A 12,500-nucleotide genomic window follows, 5' to 3' on the forward strand; every position below is an offset into this window, starting at 1 on the left:
ACAGCGAAACACACACCAACCCTCCTTTTACACTTATAAAGCTTCTCAAATGTAAATGATCAACTTCTGCCCTGCACATGGGTTTCCACATCTGCAAGAGCATCAAACACATACCTAACAACGATCAGTGAGTAGCCCACTCCTGCCCTGTCATTCACACACATCTGTCCACCCTGCAGTGACTACTCCTGGTCCCGTTTAGCTGATGATATGCACCGTTAACGTCTGTGACACAGCATGCTTGTATCAGCTTAGAGAACAACATTTCAATAGAAGTAACATCAACACAACACACACAGCCAAATTAATTCCAAAAGCTGTGATAGTTGCAACATTAACAGGAAGAAATCCTGCTCAATTTACAGTGGACCCCCAAATAATGCCACCGTTTAACTTACCTTTCTTAACTCTAAATAATGACAGCTCTTTCATAAATATCTGCCCAGTGAGTCATAGTTAAAGGCTTAAAGGTATCTGACAAGCGACATAGCTTCAGTGCATCCTCTCAACAATATTACTAAAGTCATTTACAATTGATGTTTGTGTTTATTTTATTTTATTTTATGCATACCCATAGTCCTATTTCATCTGACAACCACAGCATCATTACAGCAGCTGCATCTGAGGGCACAGAGAACCGAAATGAGCTTCATTTCACAGAGCAGTACTATTTTTTTAAAAAAAGTCCAACATTTGGACCAATTATTTTATATTTTTATGTCTGTAACTTCACAAAAATGACTGACAGATATGACTGAGGCATTGCAGCCAATATAAGTTGTCTGAATTGATTTTGACAGCCACAATTCCAGCCAAATATGAGTTTTTATTTGACAATTTTCAGCGTTTTGAAAATATATAAAATCTTTATTTTTACTCAATGGCAACTTCAAAATACATTTAAATAAACTGAAATCTGAGAAATAACCTAATTTGTACAGTGTTGGAATTCAAAAGATAGTCTTTCGGTGGGTCTCTAACAAGTCTCAATGGATATATTTTCAGATTAGCTGTGGTTTTTCATCAAACTATATTTTACAATTTTTCAGTAATTAAGGTTTGAAATAAAACAGGACTATATTTAGAATTTGTGTTTATGTGCAGTTTGACAGAGTATACAGTATATGTTGTTTGCTGTGATTAGTTTTTGTATAACATATAATATGAAACATGTAACATACCTGTGTTCATGTGTATGTTACGTCCAGTTACAGCTGCTTTACATGGTGGCTGTTGTCGCAACATCCTTTTTTTACCTGCAACAAGAAAAAACATAGAGACATTACAAACCCTTTTAAACTCATTGTGTCACCATACAGTAAACTTTCATAACACACACACACACATGCAAGCATGAATTAAAGAACTAAACAATTCTAAACACCATATTTAACGTTTCCTGATGTCTGAACAGTCTGATCAGTCTCACCTTCATATTCCAAAAGTTAAAAGGAATCAACATAGGTCTATGTTTAAGTCCAACACACACACACACACACACACACACACACACACACACACACACACACACACACACACACACACACACACACACACACACACACACACCCCTCAATTGTGCATGTATGAGACTAAAAAACTTGCACAAACATGTAGACATACAGATGTACATGTAAATCCACTCAAACACTCTTTCACACACACAAACTGTACACAATGCCACATAACACTCCCACATCTACTCTTTCTGCATCTTTAATACAACTACAGTTTGAATTACAGTTCCGTCAAAACGCATCCCTGAACATATAAAGTGTGAATTTGTCAAAAATCTGGGATTTCATTATAAAACTTTCTCTCAGTTATCAAATAAGACAGGAAAAGAAGGAAAATAAGTTTTAGATTTAAGCGACATGTTTGTCTCAGTTTGGTATGTTAGAATTAACACCAGGTGTTATAAATTAACACAACACAAAGCTAAAGTTACTTTTGTAAACACAAGCTGTATTCAATCATTAAATATTATAGTAAAATATAAATGCCTCCTTATGTATGTTATCTTATGTATAGTTGTTGTATGTTTAAATAATTGTCTCTCAATTTCATCTATTTAGGATGATACACACACACACACACACACACACACACACACACACACAGACCCACAGACAGACACACACACACACACACACACACACTCTTGGCAGACTTGCGTGTGTGAGTATGTGTGTGTTTGTTTCAGACAATGTTTTGTACTTTTACAAAACATCTCATACCAATTAATACTCATCCAAATGCATACAGGGATCATGTGTGTGTGTGTGTGTGTGTGTGTGTGTGTGTGTGTGTGTGTGTGTGTGTGTCTATCACACTCAGCATTTACCCTGTATGTCTTTAAATAAACCTACATCCATGTTTTAGACTTAATAAAATGAATACCATACATGCCCCCTAAACACACACACACACACACACACACACACACACACACACACACACACACACACACACACACACACACACACACACACACACACACACTCACGGACAGTCACTCACACTCTTGTGATAATAAAGCTGGTAAAGCACAAAAGAAAAAAAATGTCTTGGGAAGTTTGATATAGTTTTAACTAAAATAATGTGCTAAAAATGTTGGAATTGTGGTTTTACATGTGTGTTTACATTTAATATAACATTCTACAGTTAATGTACAGTTTGATATGTCATCTATAGGAGCCTATATAACATCAGCAGGAGCCTGTAACGCCATTACACTGCGTGACCTCCCCTCACTGTAGTCACCGTAGTGGGCTCCATGCCTCCAAGTCAGCAAATACAAGCTTCTAACACACAGACAAATACTGTAAAATACTGTACACACACATACTTTAGGACAGCTGCACTGGTTGGATCAAGTGTCTGAAAAGTTACTACAGTATCCAGATTAGACTCATATATTACCTGATATTGGCCTTTAAATAAAAACTGAATGAGCCTATTGATGTCATCTGTTTTAAATATAATGGACATGATTTTACTGAACCAGCTTTAAGGTATCACTCTTCAAAACTGGCTATCGCGCCCACCTAAATTAATTTCATCAGTGTAACTTTCAAATTAAAGCTTTTGTGACATAAGAAGGCATAACTGCTGCGAATGACTGAACAAACACTGAGGTGGAGGGCACTGAATATTTGAATTTCTTTGCCTTCAGAATAATCACAATTAAAGGTTCTCAATATACACTCAGCTGTCAGTTTCTTAGGCTAAAACTAATGCAGTCTAATACAACAGACCTGCAATAAATCCTACCTTCATGAAGGTTATGTTCAGTTTTAGAGAGATGTTGATTGAATGCTGGAGTATTGTGTTATACTGTCTGATGTTTCTATTATTTTGTCCACCCCATTTATATCATTGAGGGTAGGCTAAATATCATAAACCCCTCTCTGTATAACACAATACAATTCAACAGCACCACAAACTACATCCTCTTAAATGATCATAAAGTTAAATCAACACCTCTCTGAAACAGTTTAGACAAACACTGAACATTATAACCTTTATGAAGGTTGGGTTTATTGCTGATCTGTTGTGTTAGACTGCATTAGTCTTAGCTAGGTGTATCTAAAGAAAACTGTCAACTGCATGTAAGCAATCAGTGGATTTAATCCAGAAATACTAGTACTGGGACTGACAGTCCAAAACCCTCATCAGACAAACTCTTGTTAAGAGACATTCTTTTTACAATTTTAGGTGAAAACAGTTAATACTCTAGGGTGAGGATAGCTGATGTTTACATTGTTAAGACAGGTTGCTTTTTTTCTGGGACGGTTTAGGCTCTCTCATCTTTAAGAACAGGGTCCTCCAGTTAAGCTTTATGCCCCAAACCCTCAACAGAAATGAGAAAACCCTATTTAGAAAAGTTGTTAGTTGAGGAAAACAGACCTCAGATTTAATATTTAGGGAACAAAACTCTTCCCCATTTCTGCAGGGATCTCCTAGAGTCCCCCGAAGATCCCCTAATGATTTCCTGCACCATTTTTGCTAATGTATATTATAACAAAGTTGTGGTGACAACAAATGCAAACACTTCTCCAGAAGCCAATAATGTCACCTTTTGTCACATCAGGGGTGCTGTGTTTGATCCTAAGGCTCATCTTTTTTTAAAACACTCTAGAACTGAAACAAGAATGAATCAACTTGCACTGTTTAATTCCTGAACCATTGTGATTGTGGTGATTCATAAAACACACTTATTCTGATGCTTTCAAGTTGCGGCTAAATGGTTGAAATGTCAAATATCCTGACAGGGTCTGAAAAGTGGTTTAAAACAATGGGTACAAGCAGGTGTGCTTTTAGACTCAGCTCGAGCAAAAAGCTTCAGCATTCAGGTACATGACCTGGTTGGTTGGTCGAATTTTTTAACAACTGAAATTATTCATTTGCCACTGTACTGTACTTGTTGGAACTTGACCAGCTATTCACCTTTTTCTGTGGCTCTTTCCCATCTATTTTCCTTTTTTTGTCCAAGATACACAGACTGTTTAGAGATCCAGTTATGTGGGAAATGGCCAAGGCTTAACCCATCAAGGCCTCACTGAACACTAATACAGAAAATGGACAATTAATCAAACAATGAAGAAGAGCCTCATAAGAATCTGACATAAGAACTCTGTGTCAACCTCAGCCTGCAACTACTGCTGACATCCTGTGCTCTATCTGTCACAGCAGCAGCAGACCACAGCATCCGGCCTGAGCTGTTGTATGGGGCCTTCACCATAAACTGTTTCCAAAGAGTGTTGGGATTGAATTAAGAATTCTTTAGTCTTAGATATTTGATTTTAAATAGCTATTTTAACGTTTTGGGTATTTGCATTGAATTGTATGGTTTTTAGCTTGACGTGTCTGGCTTAAATATTTCTCAGTTTAGTATTTTAACTACACTGAGTAAAGTATAGTTTTCATTATTTGCGTTTAATTTACTATTTTACAGCTTTGAATTATTTGAATTTGCTCCACTAACACAAAGGGTAGAAGAGGCTCAATGCTGCCTCATTAAACCAGGTGGGACTCTTTTCGACTGGCTCAAGTCTCTCTCAGGCTCTCTGAGCTACTACCAGCTTCCCTAAAACTGAACACTTACTAGGACACAGTTGTCTGAAATAAGAGGGTTGTACGGCCAGTCATACTTATGTTTCCTAAGCAGGCCTTAACTTAACGTTTAACTGCGTATGTAAAATATGGGAATCCGTCTGATACCTAGGTCATAGGGCATCAGTTAGCTGTCTCCAGGTAACATCTGGAGCAGATACTGGTTAACAACCACAACAAGACAAACTAAAGATCAATGTAATACATCATATTAGCCATAATTTAACACTTTTTGACAGATTAAGTAAAGCCTAGTTTTAGACATTTATAAAGTCAATTTTGCTCTACTTTTTTCACCTTCAGGAGCTTCTACATCTCACATACAATAAGTTCTTGAATTGAAAGACTTGTGTTCATTGAAAAAAGGTGTCATGTTTGAAATGTTGGTATGCATACCCTTTTGTTTTCATCTGAAATCATGAAGTTTACTGAATAGGACCCATTCATTTTTAAAATCAAACTCATTTACCTTCCCATACTGGGATTAGACGACTCTCTGTGGTCCTAGAGGACAGGGAGGTGCGGGTGTGTCCCACTCAAACTGGCTTGACTCCCAGGGGTTTCGGGTGGTGCTGCTGGAAAAAAAGGTGTTGGTTGATCCAAGCTCTCTGGTCGCCCGTCCAGCTGCCTCCTCTCTCCCTGCCGACCTTTATTGTTCCTTTCTGCGTCATCGGCTATGTTAGTTTCCATTTTCTTTCCTCTCACAATCATCATTGAGGTCCTAAGAATACACAAAAATGATAGATTCAGGAAAAAAATCATGGAGAACACACCTTTAAGAGGCATGCATGTACACTAACACACAACTGAGTGCAACAAATGACCCAGTCAACACTAAGATGTCATGAAAAAACACACAAAGTTAAATACTATACTGCAGTCAAACAGTGAGTAATGAGTTTTTTTTCATATCCTGCAGCAAATACTTAACACATGCATGGAGTTAGGACTGTAATTATTAGAGAAACATTGTTTGTGAGTGCAGGTAACAGGGGTAGGACTTCTTTTTGGGTCGGTACACAAACCGCATGTGTCCTGCTTTTTCCAACCCCTACGGCCCAAAGGACAGGCTGCTCACAGTTCCCCTTTTTGGCAAGACTTCTGCATCTCCGGTGACGTTATGGTGAGATACACACACTCACAAACTCACACACATTAATACATTAATAGTAAATAAATATGAATATATCACATGGAGACTATACAGTGTATGTAAAAAAAAATACACACACACACACACAGACACCGTTTAACATGCACAGAAAAAATATATAGTTAAATAATGTCACAGGAATACAAAATGAATGAGTCGACACACATACATACATACATACACACACACACACACACACACACACACACACACACACACACACACACCTACAGACATACAACTGTGTTGTTTTTTTCTTTATTTCTCTCATACACATAAAAAATACATTAAGGTTCACACACAACAGTGCAGTAAATGAAATGGGACTTATTTGGTACTGGACTCATCTGACAACTTTACTGAAATATTTGCACACAGTATGCACATATATGACCCTTCAAACAAACCATTACTTACCCTGTAAACTTACTTATATGTATTGCTTTTGTATAATTGTGTGTTTGTGTATATGTATAGTATCGTATAATGTTTATTTACAATTGTATGTTTTTTTTTTTGGTGTCTTCTTCAGCTATCTAATCTTATTTCTTCATTTTGATGTGCATGATGCCATCGCCAAAACAAATTCCTGGTAAATGCATACTTGGTGAAAAATGTCTGATTCTGATATTTTAAGCATTAAATTGTAAAACAAACTTTTGTAACTGTATTTCTTATATTAGTCCCATATTTTTTCTCTTTAATACTTTGATCATAGAGATTTGTATCAGGCTTAAAACAGACTTAGTGTATTTGTGAGTCTGTGTTCGTGTCTGACAGTTTTGTATCTGTTTTCAAATGGGTTGATATTTTTTCTTGCATATTGTTTTCTTTTTTTGTAACATTTTCTTGTATTTCATTTAACATACTCTTGTTACTTGCGGCTCTATGCATTTTGACGTAAAGCACATTGAGTTTAGTGTAATCAAATCTGCTAGATAAACATATTTGCATTGCACTGATAAAAAAAAAAGACTGCACAAATTACATTTTACAAAAAACAAAGTTGAATAATCTGTGTTATGAAGGGTTTCCATTAGTTTAATTCCTCTCTTTTACAGCATGAATTGTCTAAAAGACCATCAATTTTAATTTCTGAGAGTTTGACAACCACTTCTTCAGTACCAGCCTTCTGAACAAACAGCCTGTGAGATGCAGCAGTGCTGCTCTGCCTCTCTGGAGCACTGTGACTTCAGCTGTACAGTCAGCCATTTTCTGTCTGACATGAGGATGCTTCACTGAGGCTGCAATGCTTATGAAAGGAAGGCTTTTGTAACCAGTATTGCCTAATAGAACACTCATACATGGAGAAAAACACATGTATGTGGTAAACAACAGTGACACTATCATTCAGTTCTCATTTCATTTCATAATTTCTCAGCAGAACTCACATGTCTGAGTGCCGAACCAATGAGTAGTCACAACAAAATGGCCGACCTGCATCTAGAAGGATAACTTGTACATATATGTTTAAATAAACATCTGGGGGGGTCACTTTAAAATGCAGAATCTCTGATTTTACCTGCATTTGTAGCTTTTATCATTAGGCTACGTTTGAGACGACTGAACTGACTCAACCTTAGTTTCTAAGGTTTCTTTCAGGAAGATTGTGATGAACATTGTTTTTGGTGCATTAGAAAATGATGACAATGAAACAAATGAGATCACTAGTCTTTAAAACTGCCTCTTCTCATAATAATTGTGAAATACAATTTTAAATAGGTATTATAGGTAGAGTTATAATTTTTCCTTTCTTTGTTTTCATGTGTCCTGAAGAGAGATTTGAATTCTGAAACTTAAAGTTGTAACATTTTAGAAAAGCTATCCTTTTTTTTAATTTAAATTCTTTTTACATACACTGACAATTGTTAAAATACTCACAATCAGGCAAGTTTTCAATGCTTTTGTTGAGCAGGTAAGGACTCAGCCAGTTAAAGTGATCTCTGTTAAAGGTTTGATTTTAATAAACAAACTTTAAAGCACATCCAAAAATGTCATCAGTGTAGGTTTCAAAAGGTTTTTGTGACTTATGGAGATGTATCTGCTGTTGTTGAATGACTGAATAAACATCGAGGTTAGACTGGGACGCTGGAGGAAACTGATATTTGACATTCGTTGACATCAAAACAATCACATTTAAAGGGAAATCTAAGCAATCAGCAGCTTTAACCCACAAATACTAACATTAGTACCAGCCTTTTAAAACATCCAAGAAATTGAAGTTAAAACAGATCCTACTGGAAGAGTTAAACTTTATGTTGTTAAGGTTTCTCTTTAGTCCAAAGACTAAATTAAAAGTTGTTTAAAAAAAAAAAACGACCCTTTTTTTGCTCAAATTTCCACAATCAGACAAATTTGAATCATTTAATCTGAAACACTCACAGTCAGCACTCACTCTGAGAATGTATCCAGGAAAATACCCTTTTTTCTACAAGTAAAGTATTTGCAAAGCTTTAGCTAAAGTTAAAGAAAAAGCATAAAGAATAAGGACATCATTAAACCTAATATCAGTAATGAACATTAAAACAATCTACTTGAAGAGAACTATATGAAGTGGTGAGACAATTAGAAAAGATGGTTTGGGATGATCTTAATGAGAAATTATTCTCATCCAATAAAGAATCATGTGAACTTTAACAGTGAACTTTTGACTTCCCATGAATAAAGAGCGTTTCGATGATGTCAGGTTTGTCCAAAAAAAAGCTCCATAATGTGACAGACAGACAAACGTTTACAGAACCACACACACTCATCCAAAAGTTTATAAGTGCATAAATGCATGAACCCTTACAGACATCGATACCCCGGCTCTCTCTCCCTCTCTGTATCATTTAGAAACAAACACACAGACACAGACACAGACACAGACACAGACACAGACACAGACACACACACACACACACACACACACACACAAACACTATAGTCCATTAAAATTGTTTACCGTACCAATTTAGATTTGGAGAAAAAAAAAAAAAGAGTGCTGAGTGTACAGCTGCAGGTCATGCAGACCCAGGTCATGCAGACACAGTTTGAGTTGGTGTGAGTTTGTTGAGCAAAAAGTGTATCAAAAGTTTATTTTTTTAATTGTAATCATATCACTGTATATACTGGTTGAGTGCTTCCACTCGTATGCAGATAATATAGATTTTAAGGTGTGTTTGGTTACACAGTTTTTTCCTTTTTCTCTCTGCATGCATCTGACTCCTATATCAAGCTGCAAATGAAAGCAAACACATTCAATGATTTTAAACTGCTGCTGTACATCACCAACATAACAGCAGCTGTAAGATTGGAGTGTCAAAGTTAGTGCAGCGCTGCCCTGATCACAACAATTTTATTGTGGATCACAGATGAGCAAACGTGGTGATATTGATACATTGATATTTCCTTTATACATTTACATTGAAACCAGTAATTGAATAGGTTTGAAATAGATAATGTTCTCTCTGTAATCTAGAACAGCTTATTCTCTGATCATCACCATTTTCTTTGGCACCACTCTAACAAGACAATAAAAGGACCTAAAACACAATAACAGGCCAGAAAAAGGTTGAAACAATCTGATACGAAGAGTTCAGCAAACTTTATTTTCAAATTGAACTGCTTCTGGAGTTAACATGTGCACGACTTTGAAAATGTGTCTTAAAAAAGTAAAAATGTCCACAAACTTTCAGTACCTTTAGGTGTGTCTCAATTAGTTGAAACACACAAATTAATAGTCACAATTTAACCCCCAGTGTCCTTTTGTTGAGTTTAGTTACACTGTTTTGGATGTGTGTGTGTGTGTGTGTGTGTGTGTGTGTGTGTGTTATTGCATCTGACTGATATCCAAATTGCAAATTAAAGCAGAATAATCTTACATTTCTGTTGAAGATCCTCAATATTACACACGTTTTGACTGTAAGAGTTAAAGCAGCTCTGCCCTGATCATGATCCTGTTACTGTGGAAAGATTTTAAAAGAACCAATGTGCTGTGGGGAAAAGAAAACCGACTTGATACAAGTTTATTTGATCACTCACTACAATTAATACGTATCAAAATAAAATTAAGAGTTTAGATTGGATGACACATTGGGAATTATACTGCCTATACTTTGGTTTTCCACTGAGCTTGACATAGTTTGATCAATTTAGTCCACACAGACACACACACACACACACACACACACACACACTGAACTGTAATTGTCAAGAATCTAAAACCTTACAGAGTTGACGTGGTTACAGGAATCAAACAAAATTATATTTAAATTTGAAAATATGTTGTTATATGTTGAAAAGGTAGAAACTCTGCAGACATTATTATTTGGGCATAAGTCAATTAACTGTACAATACAAACTAGCAAAGCTGCAATGTGTCAGTGATAGTAAAAATATGATTTAATCAACACAGTCTGGTTAAAATTACTTCATATCTTTCACTCCCTAACATTTGTCATATTTGTGCATCTGGTTTTGGGATGCCACACACTGTACAAGTCAGTTTTAAAATCAGTTGCTGGTTTACAGACTCTTCTGGTTGAGAAACATTTTTGCTAATAAAGCTGTTTTAGAACTGATTGTGTGAACCCAAAAAGCACACCATTATTTAGCTGGAAAACATCATTCTGTAGTTACTAGAATTTCCTAAAATATCTGAATGCTGTTCATATGTTTGCTCTTTTCCTTTCTCACTCTAACTCTGATGTCCTGTTTTCTACTGATGTTGTGAAGTGAAAATATGGAAATATTAATGAAAATGAGTAAGACAACAGGAGCAAAATGTATTAATTGTGTGTCCTCATCTAGGTTTTGGTCATGGTACACACACAATTGATTCTTAGAAATTGTTGTGCATTTGATTTTTGTTTTACTTTTATCTTTACTTTTCCCAGATTGTCTGACAATAGCTGACCATTTTCAGTGATACAGGAAAGCCATTGAGGTAACTAAAGTGGATTACTGGCCATTTAAAATCTTCTTTCTCTCTCTTAACACACACACACACTTCAAAAAAAAACTCTCTTTAAGGTTCCTTCATAGACACCTGACACTTTATGACTTTGTGTACTGTGCTTTGCTGTCTTATCTTTCACTAATGTTCAATTTTAGTGTCTTCTTAGCAAAATATGAGCTGTAAAAATGCAAAAACCTTAACCATAAAGATAGGTTGATAAGTATGTTCGAGGCCACTCAGATCTTACCTCTCATCTGGACACTGATAGCCGGACAGCCAGAGAACACTGTACAGAGAAACTAAGAGGACGAAGAAGCAAGAAAATAAACCTGATGATGATGATGAAGTACAGTGAGAGGTGAAGGAAAGGGTTTGGAAAAAAACTTTAGCAGAGAAGATCTGAAGGAGGGAGGAGAGACGTATCAGCAGCAATACTGACCTGTCTAATCATGTTGTCTGAAATTTCAACATCTGGCAACAAAATGGAGTCAGATTTACGTCTGGCTGCCACGTGCGGAACAACTGACTACTGACAACTGAGACAAAACATAAATGCATTTTAATTGAAATTTTTTCAACATGCTAAAATGTTTAGTTAGCACATAATAAATGTCAGAAGAGGTCATTGCTTTCAGGAGATGAACAACATCCATACTGCAAAACAGCTCAGACTGAGCACAAAACAGTCAAGTGGATGTTTAAAAGGTTTTAGAGGTTAATTGTGTGACTTTTTATGTTTTCATGTTTTTTTTTTCTTTTCTAATGCAGTCATTCTGCTGCCTCTTGTATCTTTCTCTCCACACATCTCATATGTTTTTGTGTGATTCATGCTTTTAGTTTTTGTTTTTTTAGTTTCAGGCTCGGATCAAATCTCTTTGCTTTCAATTTCAATTGTTTTACAATTGTGGAAATCAGACTGTGAATTATTTTAAACGTATTACTTTAGAGGTCACAACAACACTACTGTTTGCATGTGGTTACAGAAACACAAGAAAAACACACTGAAAGACACACTGACTTTGGGTTTTTCAAACATGATTTTTAGCACCCTAAAACAAAATTCCGCTCATGTCCATTATATTGGGGTGTTGGCGCAAGTTTTAGAGGCAGATATCTTATAAACTCAACATATAAAACCAAATCTATGTACATGGCTAGATTTCCTCGTTTTTTGTGTGTTGTTTTTTAACTGCTAAGTGCTTTAAAGTAAAAAAAAGTATAAAACATCCCAGTTTAGGTATTTTTCAAAATCATAACTACAAGGTCATTTCATACAGAAATGAAAAAGTTTCA

At 35.9% G+C, this 12,500-nt stretch overlaps 2 long non-coding RNA genes across 9 annotated transcripts in view; both read right to left on the reverse strand.

The window, feature by feature from the left end:
• Positions 1–12,500, reverse strand: part of LOC116046804 — a 46,913-nt gene that overhangs the window by 4,176 nt on the left and 30,237 nt on the right. For 5 of the 8 annotated variants that reach the window (XR_004897809.1, XR_004897810.1, XR_004897814.1 and 2 more), the window contains 3 exons: positions 5,585–5,836; positions 1,182–1,256; positions 572–621 (listed from right to left, as the gene is read on the reverse strand). This is a non-coding gene — a long non-coding RNA (uncharacterized LOC116046804). The remainder of the gene's footprint in view (positions 1–571; positions 622–1,181; positions 1,257–5,584; positions 5,837–12,500) is intronic. The other 3 variants (XR_004897812.1, XR_004897811.1, XR_004897813.1) reach the window with 3 other exon arrangements.
• The window catches only part of LOC118495415, a 6,649-nt gene continuing 2,263 nt past the window's right edge, over positions 8,115–12,500 (reverse strand). The window contains exons 1-2 of the long non-coding RNA XR_004897815.1: positions 10,854–12,500; positions 8,115–10,815 (exon numbers count right to left, since the gene is read on the reverse strand). The exon at positions 10,854–12,500 is cut by the window's right edge and continues 2,263 nt beyond it. This is a non-coding gene — a long non-coding RNA (uncharacterized LOC118495415). The remainder of the gene's footprint in view (positions 10,816–10,853) is intronic.

Source organism: Sander lucioperca, chromosome 7 (assembly GCF_008315115.2).
Source record: "Sander lucioperca isolate FBNREF2018 chromosome 7, SLUC_FBN_1.2, whole genome shotgun sequence".
Classification (NCBI taxonomy): Eukaryota; Metazoa; Chordata; class Actinopteri; order Perciformes; family Percidae; genus Sander; species Sander lucioperca.